At 36.4% G+C, this 18,787-nt stretch overlaps 1 protein-coding gene across 16 annotated transcripts in view; it reads left to right on the top strand.

Moving 5' to 3' along the window:
- The window catches only part of R3HDM1 (R3H domain containing 1), a 205,662-nt gene that overhangs the window by 158,647 nt on the left and 28,228 nt on the right, over window positions 1-18,787 (top strand). The gene's annotated exons all lie outside the window — the stretch shown is intronic.

Genomic DNA, 18,787 nt, shown 5'->3' with positions numbered 1-18,787 from the left:
TGACTGTCACAGATTGAAGAGGCCCAGGATTTTTAATCAGCAAGTTGGTTGTGTCTTTGAGGTAGAGCAGCTACACACTGAAAATAGAAATGTGTACTGTGTTTGGGGTGCCTGGGTGGCTCAGTTGGTTGAGCATCCAGCTTCGGCTCAGGTCATGATCTTACTGTCCCTGCATGTTCAAGCCCCACACCGGGCTCTGTGCTGACAGCTCGAAGCTTGGAGCCTGTTTCAGATTCTGTGTCTCCCTCTCTCTCTGCCCCTCCCCCACTCATGCTCGCTCTCTCTCTCTCTCTCTCTGTCAAAAATAAAATAAACGTTAAAAAATTAAAAAAAGAAATGTATACTGTGTTAAATTTCCCATTTGTTGTGTAAGTTTAAATTCTGTAAATAAGGAGAAATGCTCCCAATCTGAACTTCTTTTTCTGATTTATGTAAATTTGGGGTCTGTAATGCCAGTTCAGGATTTCAGTTGTCAGAAGCAGAATTTTGTGCTAACACAAGTGAAATGGATGGTGTGAGAATGGCTGTGAATTATCTGCTTTTTGAACCAAAGTGTAACGTTTTGTTGACCTGAGAGAAAATTACCAAAGAAATCATTCCAATGTAGAGCAGAAGCTGAGAGAAGGGGATATTACTTAATACAGTGATTTATTTGAGATCAAAAGACCCCTGCTTTTGTAAGTTTTATAGGCTTGCATGCTGGGTAGAGGGGCTTTCTTGAAAGAAGATCAAGTCTAAAAGGACCTATAAAGATGGCTTAGACTTTATAAAAACTTTCCCATGTTTGTTATATTTATCATTCCTTTGAAACAAAAGCAATCTTGTCTCGACTTCCGAGGGAGCTGGCCCTGGGAGTGTCTATTGATGGGAAAGAGCACAGCTCTGTAACACCCACCCCTAAATTCAACCTTATTTTAAGAATGATGGCAGGATGGGGCGCCTGGGTGGCTCAGTCGGTTGAGCGTCTGACTTCGGCTCAGGTCATGATCTTGCGTTTTGTGAGTTTGAGTACCGCATCGGGCTGTGTGCTGACAGCTCAGAGTCTGGAGCCTGCTTCAGATTCTTTGTCTCCCTCTCTCTCTGCCCCTCCCCCACTCATGCTCCCGCGCTCGCTCTCTCTCTCTCTCTGTCAAAAATAAAAATAAACTTAAAAAAAAAAAATGGTGGCAGGATCTAAAAACCGTCAAGTAGAATGCTTATAACTACACTTTGGAAAGAACCATACGAACTTTTAGTTCCTGGTCCTGCTTCCACAAGAAAATAAAAATATGGGGAGCTGGCCTTGGCCTGAGGAATAGCTTGGAAGCCCAGCAATTAAAAGAGAAGTGAGATTCCCCTCCAACTTTAATCTTGAGAAAAACTTTTGGGAATTACTCAGTTTAGTGCGTAGACCTAGAAGAGAAGAGTAAGATAAGTTTGAAATAAGCTAGCTGTGGGGCACCTGGGTGGCTCAGTCGGTTAGGCGGCCGACTTCGGCTCAGGTCATGATCTCGCGGTCCGTGAGTTCAAGCCCCGCGTCGGGCTCTGTGCTGACAGCTCAGAGCCTGGAGCCTGTTTCAGATTCTGTGTCTCCCTCTCTCTGACCCTCCCCTGTTCATGCTCTGTCTCTCTCTGTCTCAAAAAATAAATAAACGTTAAAAAAAAAAATTAAAAAAAAAAAAAAAGAAAGAAGCTAGCTGTAAATTGACAGTAGTGATTGGTTACTATGTAACAAACTACATTGATCTCTTCCAACTACAGATTACCAATGTGAGAAATGGAATGGATGGCACATAAAGCAAGAATGTGTATCCTGTCACACTTTTATCCTGATACCTTTTATGCTAGTTATTAGGTAGGAGTATAAGTCGTACACAGAATTGATTAAGGATACCTTTGAGTGGAAAACATCTGTAACTAATGTTATTTTTTTTTTAATTTTTAAATTAAAAAAAAAATTAACTATAACAGCATTTTAAAAAATGTAACAGCATTCTTTACTGAAATTTTGTTGGTGATTCTGGGCAATATTTAATAAGCAAATTGCTATAATATTTCAGATTTCCAATGTAAAGATAAGCTGTTGGCATTTATTAATTAGATCATTGTATTACAAACAAGGGCTAATATTATAGAGACCATTCCTTCATAAATCTAGATTTGTTCTATAAATTATATTTTATTGACATATTCCAGTGTGTTTACATGCAGAGCAGAGGTTTATCTGAATATTTCAGCACCTAGAGCAGGGCCTAGCCCAGGGTAGAAGCTTGGTAAATGCATAGTGAATTGAATACACTTCTTTAATGACAGAGGCCAACTTACACATAGGTATTGGTACATATATATTATTCTCAATTATGTACAGTTATTGGCCTTAATGTTACTATTTTGTGTCTGCAACCTCTATATGCTCTTAAATTTTTCGTTAATATTTTTACTACAAAATAAATTATGCTTGCTGACACAAGTTAAACGATCAATACAAAGGTGTGTAAAATGAAGGCTAATCATTAGGCCCCACTCTGCCCTCACCTCCAGGTGACCAGTGTTCACGTTCTAGAGTGTGCGTTCTGTCACATTAGCCTCCTGCCCAAATAAATACATACATGTCTAAAATACACAGGTATTGAAATTAGGTTAGGTGGTAGATTCTAATGAAATAGACAGTATCTTGTATTCAGTCTTTAACAATGTATTGTGAAGATCAGATTAGTAAGATTCAGTGTAAGACATTCTTGTTTTGTGTGTTTGTTTTTTCCTCATTTCATCACAAACATAATTTTATGTAAATGAAATCATATGCAGGCAGTATTTTGTTGTTCTGATTGCCTTCTCTCCCCTGACCCTGTCAATGAGATCATTTTCCATATACACACATGTTGGATAACCCATGTTTCTCTCCTGGTTTGTATCCTTCCTCACTTCCTCCTTGTACCTAATCATATGGTAACACAGATAATGGGTATGGAGACACAAGTAAGATAGATTAACAGAGACATAAAATGGAATTTATAAATAGTTTAAAATATAAAATGTCTACAACTTGCATTTTTTTTTAAATATACAACCATATCATGTTTGAAATATGAGAGAATTAAATCTTTCAAATTTAGTAATATGACTGATAACAGATTTTTTTTTTTTCAGCTAGCTTCATTTCTTTATTTTAAGATACTGCTTATAATTTCTGCCATTTTCTCAGGAGTCCAAATGTATGCCCTGTTCCTTAAGGCTCCTCATCATGGAATCTACCTGATTTGATATCAGGTTATGAAGAGGTCTAACTTAGGTACTTTTTATAGATAACTGAATCTTGTGCCATGAGGCGTTAATTGATTGGCAGTGGGGGGGGGCATTATATGGTTAGAAAAAGATGAGCTAAGGGGGGCCTGGGTGGCTCAGTCGGTTAAGCATCTGACTCTTGATTTCGGTTCAGGTCACAATCTCATGGTTTGTGAGATCAAGCCCTACATCTGTGCTAACTGCACCAAACCTGCTTAGAATTCTCTCTCCCTTTCTCTCTGCCCCTCCCCTGCTCTCTCTTACTCTTTCTCTCTCAAAATAAAGAAACATTTAGAAAAAAATTTAGAAAGAAGTTGAGCTTTGGAGTCAAAACCTGTCTTCAAGCATGTGTGACTTTAGGCAAGTTTTTTAGTCTTTTTGCACTTTGGTTTTCTCATGTGTAAAATAAGAATAATCCCTCACAGGATCGGTGTGCAGGATTCCATGTGTAGGACTTTGTGTATGAAAATTATTCTAAAATATAGTATATACTGCCTATGTTCTTAGGTAGAAGACACTGAAAATTGTTAATAAAACTTTTTATTGCTTATTCAGAGCCATAATCCGGAGCATCAGTAATTATGCTCAGTAATTGTGCCCCCACAGAAGTTTGAAGCATGTTGGAGATATTTTCACTTACTTTCTAATCTCAGGCTCTTTCTTTGTCACTTATAGTCAGCGTAGGTGCTTTAAATCTGCAGTGGAGTTACTAGAACTAGGTTTTTAAAAAGAAAGGCTGTGAGTCAGATCCTGGAGGGCTCTGCTTTGAAAAAAGGTTTTGATATCTTTGAGGAATTTGTGATTTCTGTTTTAATAGTTCACATGCCTTTACCTCATACCTGGATCTGAGCTGTGTTCCAGATTATTGTGCTTGCTGGTCAGACACTTACCCGAAAAGTAGTAGGAACAATGAAAGAAACCATAGAGTATCATTAGTTTGTCCTTGAAGCAGAAAATATTTTCGAATGTTATTCCCAAGTAGACTAAATATAATAAAATGTTAGTTTATTTTCTAAATGACTTATGTTTTCTATGTGACCAGAATTTACATATTCTTTTCTTGTATGCCAAGCATACTTCTTAAAAGACATTCACTTTGTAGATTTAAGAACATTTATCTTGGGGTGCCTGGGTTGCTCAGTCAGTTAGGCATCCAACTCTTGGTTTCAGCTCAGGTCACGATCTCATAGTTCGTGGGTTCGAGCCTCATGTTGGTCTCTGTGCTAATAGCAAGGAGCCTGGTTGGGATTCTTTCTCTCTGCCCCTCCCCTACTTGTGCTCACTCGCTCTCTCTCAAAATAAATAAACTTTAAAAAGAAAGAAAGAAAATTTATCCTCATTTACTTCAGTGAATTTGAAATCTGCATTTTTACCAAAACACTAAGCTGAGGAATGAAAAAGTATACTACATTATCCCTTCAGAATAACTTACATAAAGGAAATATATACAGTTGAACATTGTTGTCAATTTGTATTTGCAAAATTGCCTATTCCCTATAATTTATTTATAATCCAAAAATAGATATTTGCAGGCTTTCTCAGCCATTTGAACATATGCACAGAGCAGTGAAAAATTTGAGTCACCCAACGTACACATTCTCAGCTGAGGTCAAACAGGTTAAGTCTTCCACCTTATTTCAGCTCTCATACTGGAAATTTCCTTTTCAGTCTATTTAGTGCTACAGTTTTGGCATTTTTGTGCTATTTGGTAATTTCGCTGCTTAAAATGGCCCCCAGGCATAATGCTGAAGTTCTGTCTAGTGTTCCTAAGCACAAGAAGGGTATAATGTGTCTTATGGAGTAAATATGTTTGTTCTGGAATGAATTATATTGTTGGCCATCAGCGCAGTGTTAAGGAATCAGCAATGTGGCACATCCAGAAAAAGGAAGAAATCTACCCATCTGTAGGTGAGACCACTCCAGAAAGTACTAAGGTAACCTCTAAAATATGTGATGAAGCTATATAAAGATAGAAAAGCAGATAAATTTGTGGATTCATGGGATGACAACCAGTAAGAAAAAGCATAACGACAGCATTGTGAGGCCAAAAGCCAAGGAAATTTGTGGTCAAATTACTCTGGGTCAGGAAAGTGTTAAAGCCCTCTGAAATAATGTTTAATAAAGAAATACTGCACACAATTAGTTATTGTAAGAAGTCTACATTAAAGGTCTTTAAACAGATACACATAAAATTAAGGTTACATGTTGATCAGTTGATGAGGATATTGTGACCAGAGAGGCTCTTAGTAACCCTGTATTTCCTGTAGAGACAATGGCTCGGTAGTTGCTAATTCAGTGTTCATGTGACTTTTAGAACATAATTATCATGAATAACAAGAATCAACTGAATTTTATGCCTCATACTGTGTTAGACACCATAAAGGCATGCAGAATGCAGTAATAATGTAGAGTTTATATTATCAGTGAGTTTTAATCATTTCTACTGCTAAAGCCTACTAAATCTTAATAAAGCTTTGACTTAATAGTCAAGTAAAGACTATAAAATTTGACAAATCTGTAGCCTTTATTTTTCAGAAGACTATAAAAAGTTTGCTTTCCTCTCTAATGCTAAAGATTCAATCCAGCAAGAATTTACATATTTAAATATGTTTAGATATGGAAGAAAGATAAGACATAGTCCTTGTCCTTAGGGAGCTACAATTTTTTTTTTTTTTTTTTTTTTTTTTTATGGAGAACTAAACTTACACATAAGAAACAAGTAGGAAGTCCTGCAAAATGAATATAAGGAAGGATCATTTAAGAGCATTAAGGAACACAATATGTATAGCTACTAAGCATTTTGCTAACCAAATGGTATATAACCTTAGCATTATTACTGTTTGAGCCCTGCCTACCTGGTCAGCATTTCTCCACCTTCTGTTTCAGTCCTTCTAAAATGGGGTTTTGGAGGTGCCTGGGTGGCTCTGTCAGTTAAGCATCCGACTCTTGATTTCGCTTCAGGTCATGATCTCCCAGTGGGTCGTGCTCCACACTGAGCATGGAGCCTGCTTAAGATTCTCTCCCTCCCTCCTTCTGCCCCTCGCCCACTGTGGTGCATACATGCGGTCTCCCACTTTCAAAACATGAATTTTTTTTTTAATTGGGATTTCATTACAGAAAGTTTAGAAATGCAGATAAAACCTTTCTTCCAGAATGTCTTCTTGTCTATACTTTTTACATTTCTAGAAGCTTGTCTTTAAAGTGTCCTTTGAAAAGGATAAGAAGGTGTGTTTGTTTTTATTTTACATTTACACAATGAAACATGGGAAAAGTTAACCATAGAATTTAACCTGAAGGTCTAAACTTTTCTACCCTGATTTCTAGAACCCTACCTTATTAACATATCTGCCAGTGATTTCTAATCTCATCAGCTTGTTAGAATAACCTGTAGAGCCCTTTAAAAATACTGGTAATAGGGACTCCTTGGTGGCTCAGTCAGTTAAGCACATCCAGCTCTTGATTTCTGCTCAGATCATGATTCCAGCATTACAAGATTGAGCCCCACATTGGATTCCACAATGACAGTATAGAGCCTACTTGGGATTCTCTCTCTTTCTCTCTCTCTCTCTGCCCCACCCCTGCTTGCTCTCACATGCATGTGCGCGTGCTCGTGCTCTCTCTCTCTCTCTCTCTCTCTCAAAATAAATAAATAAACTTAAAAAAAAAACAAAAACCACTGGTCATAACCCCTAGCTCTCTCCATTCTCATTTCACTGTCATGGGCCTGATCTAGATGATTCTTCTGACAACAAGAGTTAAGACCCTTCACCTGCATTAAGCCCTTCTCATCTTGTTTTTATCCACAGAGTTGAGCTGTGTGTAGCCATAACCCAGTAATATTTTACACGTCTGCAGGAAAATTATGTCTGTTTATCACTGTTTATTGATAAACTTTCATCCAAGACAGAATGTTTAAAGATAAAACTGTGTAAATTAACCCCGTTCCAACAAGTGTACTCAGTTTTAGATGGAAAATATATGTTAAACTCTGACCTTAAAGAGTCCTCATCCATGCACTCTTTATGTTTTTTATTAATGGACTGTAATGAGCTCCATTCTGTTAACAAAGAAGAGGTAAGATTTCTGTAAGAACAGTGAGACTTTGTTCTGAAAAATGTCTTCCTTAGCTTGAGAGTTGCTTAGCAACCTCTTTTTCTTTTTTTGGCAGAGGCTTCTTATGCAGAAAAATAGAATTTGAATTGTTAATTTTATTTTTCAGCTCAACCTTTCACTTATCACTGAGACAACTTTTTGTTTGGATTAGATTATGTTGTTATGTATACTGTGAAGATTATCATTTTCAGCAAGCCATGTAGTGGTCAGAGAAGCTTAGTTTCACAACTAATCGTGGGATTTCTCTCAGTTTTTTGTATGGAGAGAAAATTCCATTCCTACAATGTCTTCAAAAGTGGCAAGCTAGTTGGATAATATCTTAAAATGCCCTCATTTTGATGGATTTTTTCTTCCTGTTTTACCTTTCATTTCTCATTTTTGTCTTGAAACTCAAAAGGAGAATATGCTTTTGTTTTTGATCTGTCATCTCAAAGAGCTAGCATACACAGAGAGAAACTTGAAGAGACTATAACCTTTATTTTTCAGAACTTGCTAAAAAATGCTTCACAGTATCTTTATGAAATGATGAAAAAGAAAGGCTACTTTTAAGTCCTTTCCTTTTTCCTCCCCACAGTCTGTTTTTCCCCATTTTTATATCCTACTATTCCGGTGGTTTCCTCTTTGTCCTACTTCTGAAACCTGTCTTGGATTCATTTTATTTCTCCTAAACTTCTGATTTTGCATTTTAAGTTTTTCGTTTGCCTCAGCCATCCTTTGACATAATTGTTGATAACGAAGTCTCAGTTTGAACCATATCTTTTCATGAAGTTTTGTTTTTGTTATTAACTAAAAGTTAACTCCTAGCCTAGAGAAACAAATTGTAATAAGAAAATTATTTGGGGGCCTAAAACATTGCTTTTCCACAATATTCATTTTCTCTTCACTGAATGTAAAATCAAAGCTTTCTACTATTTTTGTAGGCATGTATTTATCAGCAAAATTTATTAGTAAATCAAGTTTCATTGACAGAATGTTAAATGGGAAGGAAAGAAGATGCTATAGCTATTTCATTTTTCGTGAGTTCAAAATGATTCTTAGTAGTAATATTTTGGATTAGAATAATAGTATTTAGTAGGTACTCTTAAAGAATGGAGAGGAAAGCTAACCTTTCATGCAAAACCTCTCCATTTTACACATAGGTAAACTGATCATATTTGTGGCTCATCTTCATTCTCTCTCAGTGGGTTTCTGTTGACAAATATCCAAAGTATTTCTCCTACATCTGTATTTTGTCTATTTGAAACAGTCTTTTCTCTATCTCTGATTGTGTGTGTGTGTATGAGTGAGATACATAGTCATTGTAGAAAATGTGAAAATATAAAATGCTTCAAAACGTAAAAAAAAGTGTGAAAAATCAAGGGTACCTGGATGGCTCAGTCGGTTAAGCGTCCAGCTTCGGCTCAGGTCATGATCTCAGGGTTGATGAGTTCGAGCCCCATGTCAGGCTCTGTGCTGACAGCTCAGAGCCTGGATCCTGCTTCGAATTCTGTGTTTTCCTGTCTCTCTGTCCCTGCCCCGCTCATGTTCTGTGTCTCTCTCTCAAAAATAAATATGAAAAAACAAATTTTTTTAAGTGTGAAAAAGCAGATCAACTATAGTCTCACCACCCAGAGATAATTACTGTTAAACTTTGGTACACTCCTCAAGTCATTTCTCAGTACATACCTAATATGTAAACTTTGGTAGGAATTATGTGTTTTAAACAGTGTATTTTCTGTAGTTTTAATTGCATTATTCATCAACTTTGGCTTACAAACTAAACCATATAAAAATACATGCTATAAACTTTTTAGTTTCTACCTTATCCATTGCCCTTTGTGCAAACAGTTATTATTCACCAAAATAATCACTGTTTAGACTTTGGTATGAACCTTTCTAACACTTCTACTTGTTTTAAATAGTTATGTGAAAGACTTGTGGTTTAGCAAGAGAGCATCATTGTTTTTGTTTTGATGTAGAGAGGTTAGGAATGTTTTTATTTGTGTTACTTGAATTTTTTTGCACATGTGGAATTATTTTCATAAATCTCTTATTCTGCAGCTTGCTTTTTTTCATTAAATATTACTTTTGAATATCTTTCCACAGATTATTTGCATCATTTCTTTTAGGTTAGAATAGAGAGAAGCCACCTTGTAAGAGATCAGGCTAAGGAATTTGTGTTTAATAAGTTGTTGTTTTTAATTAGGGTAGTAAAGTTGCTGAAATATATTTGAATTAAACTGAAAACACAAGTAGAAGGATCCCCTAATACAAGCAAGCATCAAGTGGCAGGGTCCTTGCCTGTGGTGGTCACAGTCAGAAGGGGATACATCTAGGAGGCCTTTTGAAAGAAAATACAAATATTTGGTGATATTATAAGTGAGGATTAACAATTTCAAATATCTTGATGGAAAATGTTTCACTAGCAACAATAGAATGTCAGGGTTGGAGAGTCACCTGGGTGGCTCAGTCAGTTGAGTGTCCGACTTCGGCTCAGGTTATGATCTCGCAGTTTGTGAGTTCAAGTCCCACATGGGTCTTGCTGCTGTCAGCCTGTCAGCGCAGAGCCCACTTCAGATTCTCTGTCCCACTCTCTCTCCCCTTCCCTTGCTTGTGATCTCCCAAAAATAATTAAATATATCTTTTTAATTTTTTAAACATTGGGGTTGGAGATTGGTGTAATTATTATTGGGATATCATTTACTTAAAAATACCTACTAGAAGGGTGCCTGGGTGGCTCAGTTGGTTAGGCGACCGACTTCAGCTCAGGTCATCATCTCACAGTTTGTGAGTTTGAGCCCCGTGTCAGGCTCTGTGCTGACAGCTCAGAGCCTGGAGCCTGCTTCAGATTCTGTGTCTCCCCCTCTCTCTGCCCCTCCCCTGCTCACACACTGTGTCTCTCTGTCTCTCAATAATAAATAAACGTTAAAAAAAAAAATTTTTTTTTTAATACCTACTAGATCTAGAGTCAACAAAGTTATCAATAACAGGCCAGAGAGGAAATATTTTAGGCTTTAAAGACAAAAATATAAAATTGTTGATACTATTTTAGGTATTTTATATGAGAGAAAATAGATTTCCAAAGAAATTTTGTTGACAATATTCAAAATATAATAATAATTGAGGACATTTTTTATTTAATACAGGCCTACTAATGCAGTGAATAGAATTACTTTAGGTAGGGAGATAACATTTCATTTAATTAAGGGGCTCAAAATGAGTGTTTTCTATCAAACTGACTGCAAATGTTTATCAGTAAAATTCATTCTTGGCTTGCAGGCTATTCAGAAGCAGACACTGAGTCATACTTGACCCAATGGCCATAGTTTGCCAATACTTACACTAGATGATTAATAGCCAGCAGTAGGAAAGACCAATAGGAAGCAGTCTGAAATGAAGGCTGACTGCACAGGAAAAGAGGAATAGAGAAGCCAACATACAAGGAGATTTCAAAGATTAACAGATATTGCTAGGAAAGATGAAAACCATTAGAGGGAGAAGACATTGGATATAACAAGAAGAGGTCATTTGCAACATTGCAGACAGTATGTAGTAAATTAGAGAACTCTGAGAAGGAAATGACAAGTTTAGATAGTTCATGAAGTCTTGTGTATAAAAGGTCCAGAGTATTTATCCAAAAATAAGTAGTACTTTTTTAAAGGATGGAAAAGAAAGAACTTGTATGAAGGAAAAATTCAGATAAAAAAAGTGTATTTTTTAAACTGTAAGGGAAAAGTAAATCTCTTAATTTTCCCTGTCTACTTTTTGAATTGTTAGATTTTCACTGTTTTCTTCCCCGTGTAAATTTTAAGCTTTTCCAAATTGTTTTTAAAAATCCAGTGATGTTCTGCACAGCCCAAGATTTGGAAGGGCTTTCAATTTTATTTGGTATTCTTCCAGGCCATAGGTAACCTAGATAACATACAGTCCCCTGAGATAGGCCAAGTTTAGGAAGTGGAAAAGGTTTGACTTGGAAATGCCCCTTTGGCATATCCCATGTATTTTATTTTGTGAATAATTTCTGTGGCTTGGAAGTGTGCTGACTTTGTATTTCGCTTACTGGTGTTGTGAGCAGTATGAGGCAAGTTGATGAAAGGATCTTAAAAATCTTCATCCTCATGTCTTCCATTTCTAGCCAAGATGGGTATTGGGGACTGAATTTATCCTCCTGCCTTAACTTAAAAGCCAGAAAAATTGGGGCACCTGGGTGGCTCAGTCAGTTACCCACCCAACTCTTGGTTTGAGCTCAGGTCATGATCTCGCAGTTTATGACTTGGAGCCCTCTGCACTGGCAGTGTGGAGCCTGTTTAGGGGGTTCTCTCTCTCTCTCCTCTCTCTGCCCCTCCCCGACTCGCACACTCTCTCTCAAAATAAGTAAATAAACTTAAAATATTTATATATACAAAGCAAGTTTTTTTCAGACAGTGAGGGACAATAAATCCTGAAAGAAGGAAAATAAAATGAGTCTCATCAGTGCCCCAGCTTGCTGCCTTGAGAGAGTTTCCTAGCCACTACTCAAGGCGGGGGGCCCAAGCAGTCTCTCTCTAAATTAAGGAGATGGAGGTAGGAGTGCAAGGTGGCTAAAGTTTACAGGGCAGAGTGCTGAAGAGAAGAGACTACCAAGAGAAGTCTGTGGAGATCTACAGAGGGACCCTTGGGAGTCTAATAGATTCCTGCCTAGTGCTTGTATGTACAAAAGCCATCCAAGGCCAAGAGCAAGCAGGACAATCCCTGGAGCTCACACAAGGATGGGAATAGTTTATATTCCTACCAGCCGGAGTGTCAAAACCTTATTATATATGAGACATCGAGTAGAGGATCTAAAAGGACACTGTCTCACTAGTGGGGGAACATTAGACCTAGATTAAAGGCTGCTCTGGTCATGCCTAAAGAAAAGCAAGACTCAAAAGGATTAAATGATTTCTGGGTAACTTAACTGTGACTCAGGGCAAAGCTCAAAAATACTGTTTAAAAAATACAAGAATATCCAACACTCAACAAGATTAAAGTTAACAATGCCTGCCATCAAAAAAAAATTACCAAGTATGGAAAGAGGTAGGAAACTAAGGCCAATAATGAAGAGAAATATCAGCTAATTGAAACTGATTGCAAAACAATGTCAATATAAAAATCAGGGAGAAAAATGAATAGAACATCAGTGCTCCTAAAGGGGCCTAATACATATGTAATTGGCATCCTCAAAAGAGAGAAAAGGCTAGAACAAAAAAGTATTTGAATATGTAATGGCTGAAATTTTTTTTAATCTAATGAAAATTATAAACCCACAGTTCCAAAAAAAAGTTCAGTGATCCCCAAGCAAAAGAAACATAAAAGAAAAAAACTTCTAAAATAAGTGGTAAAGAGAAAATCATAAGACGAGCCAGAGAAAAAAAGACATTACATAAAAGGAAACAAAGGTAAGAATGGCAGCAGACTTCTTGCTAGAAACCATACAAGCCAGAAGTCAGTAACACAACATCTGTATTTGAAGTAGTGAAAGAGGGGCGCCTGGGTGGCGCAGTCGGTTAAGCGTCCGACTTCAGCCAGGTCACGATCTCGCGGTCCGTGAGTTCGAGCCCCGCGTCAGGCTCTGGGCCGATGGCTCGGAGCCTGGAGCCTGTTTCCGATTCTGTGTCTCCCTCTCTCTCTGCCCCTCCCCTGTTCATGCTCTGTCTCTCTCTGTCCCAAAAAAAAAAAAAAAAAAAAAAAAAAAAAAAAAACGTTGAAGTAGTGAAAGAAAAAAATCTAGAATTATACCAGCAAATTTATCTTTTAGAAACAAAGCTGAAATGAAGACAATTTCAAATGTACAAAAACTGAATTAATCACCAACTGGCCTGCACCACAAGAATTGTTAAAGGAAGTCTTTCAGACAGAAAGAAAATTATGTGTGATGGAAACTGTACAAAAGAATAAAAATAAAAAGTCAACCAGTGTACTGGCTCAAAAAGTTGAGTATCTTAGAACCATGTAGAGAATATATCAAGAATTCTCAAACCCTGTTTAAAACAAAAACACACCTTGGGAAAGTTTGTTTAAAAAGTTAAACTTAAACCTACTCTGTGACCCAACTATTCCACTTCTAGGTATTTAACCAAGAGAAATGAAAACTGGAACCAACCCAAATGTCCAGCAACAACTGAATGGATAAACAATTTGTGTTACATTCATCAATGGCATATTACTTAGCAATAAAAAGAATGAACTATTGATATATACAACATGGATGAATTTCATAATTATCCTGAGTGGAGAAAAGCCAGACAAAGGTATATACCATATGATTCCCTATATATGAAACTCTAGAAAATACAGCCTAATCTCTTGCGCGAAAGCATGTCAGTGTTTGCGCAGGGTACAGTTAAGGGGGAGTTAGTTGATGGGGAAGAAAGGAAGGAGGAACTACAAATGGGCAGAATGCAACTTCTGGGGTTAGTGATGGTTTCAGGGTATACATATGTCACAACTCTTCAAATAATACCCATGATGCACAGTTTATTTTCCATCAGTTATATCTCCTTAAAGCTGTAAAAAATGATCTTCGTCTCCTTTGCTAATAGTTTGAGCAAAGACCAGTTTTATTTAAAATGAAGAGAAAAGCTGCAAAACTAACAAACCTTTAAAAACAAGTATTTTTAAGGAAAAATGTATACCACAGGGCATTTAACAGAGGCATAAAAGTCATTTTTAAAAGCTTTTAAAGAGGTAAATGCCTGAAAATAATTCCAACAATATAGGTGCAAAACCTTTATGCAGAAAACAAACATGGTGAGAAACTAAACATCTTTGATGTTGAAGATGTGCACACCCTTTGGTTTAGCAGTTTTGCTACTAGGTTGATAACCTTAAAAAAGAAGTCAGTAGTGTCCCAAAACCCAAATATGATTCACAAGCTAAGAATGGTTTTTAAATTTTTAAAGAATCATTTTAAAAAACAAGAATAAGCAATGGAGGCCACATATCCCACAGAGCCTAAATATGTATACTAGCTATTCCTTTACAGAAAAAATTTTCCAGCCTCTACCTTAAAACCTTAACAGATGTGTATCAGAGACCTGTACATGAATGTTTGTAGCAGCCACCCAAATAGAATGGATAAATGTTTTGTTGTGTATCCATTCAGAGCACAACTATGCAACAATTTGAGGTGTATGTGGGGCTAAGGTATGGGGACTTCTAAGATATTAAGTGATATTTTGTATCTGTATTCGAATGGCAGTTAATTTTACAATTCTTTGAACTGTGTAACATATTTTTGGACACTCATATATATATTTCAAACCCCCTAAAAAGTAAGAAAAGCAGTTGAAGATAGATTTAACTATGGGGGAAGGCTTTAAGAGATAAAACCCAAATGAATGAGAGGAGAGGAAATCGAGACTACTTTTGAGGAGAATTGCTTTCATAAAAGGGAACATTGAATTGAGATAGTACATGGGAGGGGAAAGGAGGTCAAGAGAGAATGTCTTTTCTTGGTTGGAAAAAGAAGTGTTTGTATATTGAAGGGAAAGACAGTAGAAAGATATGCCTCTGCAGGATGAAGAGGGGGAGTTGTAAGGTCCCCAAGGAGGGGGAGAGCCAGCGTTCAAAGGGAAGTACGTTAGCCTTAGGTAAGAGTGCAGAGGATTCACATATGGTAAATAGAGGAAAAGCGAAGTACATAAGTTAGATTTTTGGTAGAGGGATAGGTGCGGAAATGGGTTTATGGAAATTCTTTTCACATAGCTTTTTCTTTTTTTCTACTGACTTAGGATTTAAGGTAAGAAGTACATTATCAAACCATAGATGAATATTGAAAAGTTTTTTAATGTAAAGATCCAGTACAGTTACATTAAGACAGATTTCAGAAGGAAAGCAGCAAGATGTGGGGAAATGTTACAAGTATGTCTGATAAAAGCTTATTATATAAGATGCTTTTACCACTTCTATACTAGAGTAAGAACAGTGAGACTCAACAAACAATTCATGGAGATAAATAGTTTACTCATTTCACAGAAACTAATAGTAAATTACCACATGAGAATATGTTTACTCACCAGCAATCTAAGAAATGAGAATTAAAGCAACTTTAACAAAAATGGAAGATAAGACAGTTAAAGTATTCTGCAAAGAGACAGACTTTGCTGGTTGCTAGGCATATGAAAAGCCCACTTTTCTATAAATCAGTCTGATGACATTTAGCAGAACACAAAAATGGTGTACTTTTTTATTCTGTAACTATATCTCTAAAAGTCTACCACATATTTAATCCACTCCCAAAATTAAAATTGCTGCAAAACAAGTTTACAACAGTGCTGTTAATAGGAAAATCTAACAAAAAAGATCCAGAAGAGTATGTGGAGCATAGAGAGCATAGTCAGTGATATTTTAACATCATATGCTCACAGGTAGCTACACTTATGGTGAACATAGCATAACATATAGAGAAGGTATATATCTGAAACTAATGTAACATTGTGAAGTATACCTCAGTTTTGAAAGTTTTTTTTTAAGTCCACAGAAATACTGAATAACCTTTGAATAGTGTTTTTTTTTTTTAATTTTTAAATGTTTATTTTTGAGAGAGAGAGCATGAGCAGGGGAGGGAGAGAGAGGGAGACACAAAATCCGAAGTAGGCTCCAGGCTCTGAGCTGTCAGCACAGAGCCTGATGCAGGACTCAACCTCACAAGCCATGAGATCATGACCTGAGCCGAAGTCGGACACTTAACCAGCTGAGCCGCCCAGGCGCCCCAACTTTTGAATAAAATATCACTTTCCTAAATTTATGCTGGGCTAATTAAGTTTGGTTTACATTTATAATGAAATTTGCTTAGTTTGGCACACATGTTAAGTCAGACATTGGGACCAAAGGGTTTCAAAGTGTTCTGTGTTAACCACTTCAGTTTTTTAAATTCAGAAACATTAAATGTTTGATACTCAGGCTATCACAGTCCCCAAATGGATTATGTTGATTAATTACAGCATCTTTGGGGAACACAGCCATGCATACTAAGTGATAAGTTCAGGCAGTTTTCTTAACTACATTGGCAATAAGACATCAGATAGTTTAAAAAGGCAGAAAACCAAATGACTTCCTAGCACACCTTGCCAACTGTTCATAAATTTTCAAAGATAGTATCTTTAGTAGCCCCTAAAAGCTGTTACTGTATGTGGGGCTTGCTTTTCAAATGAGCTAATTACTGCTTGAGAAGAATACACTTAGTCTTTGTCTCCCATCAAAAAAGTAGTTATATGAAATAAATCATGATGTTTGCAAAATCATAAAGATAAGATGATGACAATAACATTTTTGTTTAGAATTTCCAGGGTTATTTTAAGTCATCAACCTTCTTGTGGGCAACTTCATGTGATATAACTTCTTTGTGAATACCTTTTATATATACACCATTTTTGTTCATTCTGCCATTTCCTTTATCTTATTTGCAACAGTATTATTGAGATAAAATTCACCTACTATACAATTCACCTACTCAAAGTGTACTTTTTAGTATATTCACAAATATGCAACTGTCACCACAATCAATTTTAGAACATTTTCATCTCCTCAGAAAAAAACCCTAAGGTGGAAAAAAAGCAATTTTTATCAACAAATCAATGGATAAACAAAATGTGGGTTGTATAGGATATCACCCTTAAAAGGAGGGAAATTATGACATGCTACATCATGGATGAATCTTAAAGACCTTATGCTGTATGAAATAAGCCAGTTACAAAGGGACAAGTGTTGTATGATTCCACTTATATGAGGTGCCTAGAGTAGTCATATTCATAGAAACAGTAGAATGGTGGTTGCCAGGGGCTGGGGAAAGAAAGAGTGGGGAGCTGGTATTTATGGAATACAGTTTGGATTTTGCAAGATGAAAAGAGTTCTGGAAATGGACAGTGGTAATGATTGTACAATAATGTGAATGTACTTAATGGCACTGAACTATACACTAAAAAATGATTAAAATGGTGAATTGTAAGTCACATGTATTTTACCAAAATTAAATGTTTTAATGTGAATAGACTGATGAAAATAACAAGGAAAGAAACCATACTCTTTAGCTGTCACCTTCTGACTCCATCACCACCATCATCTCCCAGCCGCTAATTTACTTTCTATCTCTATAGATTTCCCTGTTATAGATATTTCATATGAATGGCATCATAGGTGGTCTTTTGTGATTAGCTGCTTTCACTCAGCATAATGTTTTTAAGGCTCATCCATGTTAGCATTGTATCAGTAGTTCACTACTTTTACAGCTGAATAATAAGACTCCTGTTCCATTGTATAGATCTACCACATTGTGTTATCCATTTGTCAACTGATGGACATTTGGTTGGTTCCACACAGTACTGCTGTAAGCATTAGTTGGTACATCTTGTTAAGTTTATTTATTTAAGTAATCTCTACACCCATCCAGGGGCTCGAACTCACAACCCCAAGATCAAGAGTTGCATGTTCTACCAACTGAGTTGGCCACATGCCCCTAGTTAATAAGTTTTATGTGAGCATATGTTTCGTTTCTCCTAGGTGTATACCTAGGAATGGAATCACTGGATCATATGTGACTTTGTTTAATCATTTGAAGAACTGTCAGACTTTTCTAAAGCAGCCACACCATTTTACATTCCCATAAGCATTGTCTGGGTGATTTAATTTCCCTGCATCCTTGCCAACAATTGTTAATTATTTGACTTGTTTATTATAGCCATTCTAGTAATGTTTCATTGTGATTTGGGATTTTGATATCCCTGATGACTAATGATATTGAATATCTTTTCATGTGCTTATTAGCCATTTGTATATCTTCCTTGGAAAATGTCTATTAAGATCCTTTGCCCAATATAATTGTGTTATGTGTCTTTTTATTATTGAATTGTAAGAGTTCTTCCTGTATTCTGATACAAGGTCCCTTAATATATCTATGACTTGGAAGTATTTTCTCCCATTTTGTGAGGTGTGTATTCATTTTATTTTTACAGCCCTTTCAAATACAAAAGTTTATTTTGATGAAGTTCAGTTTATCTATTTTATTTTGTTGTTCATGCTTTTGGTGTCATATCAAATAATTCATTACCAACTCCAAGATCTCAAAGAGTCATGTCTGGATTTTCTTCTAAAAATTTTATAGCTTTAGCTCTAACGTTTAAATCATTGATCCATTTTTAGTTAATTTTTTTATTACAGTCTTTTCGCACATGGTGAGTAAGTTGCCCCAGTACCATTTGTTGAAAAGACTATTCTCCCATTGAATGGTTTTGACACCCTTATCAAAAATCAGATGATCATTGGTGCTTCTGGATGGCTCATTCACTTGAGCTGACTCTTGATTTCAGCTCAGGTTATGAGATCGGGCTCTGTGCTAAGCATAGAGCCTGCTTGGGAATCTCTCTGCTCCCTTCCCCCACTCATGTGTGCACTAAATAAATAATCAAGTGATCGT

This window comes from Neofelis nebulosa, chromosome 2, assembly GCF_028018385.1.
Source record: "Neofelis nebulosa isolate mNeoNeb1 chromosome 2, mNeoNeb1.pri, whole genome shotgun sequence".
Lineage (NCBI taxonomy): Eukaryota > Metazoa > Chordata > Mammalia > Carnivora > Felidae > Neofelis > Neofelis nebulosa.
This window is presented reverse-complemented; position numbering and strand designations above follow the sequence as displayed.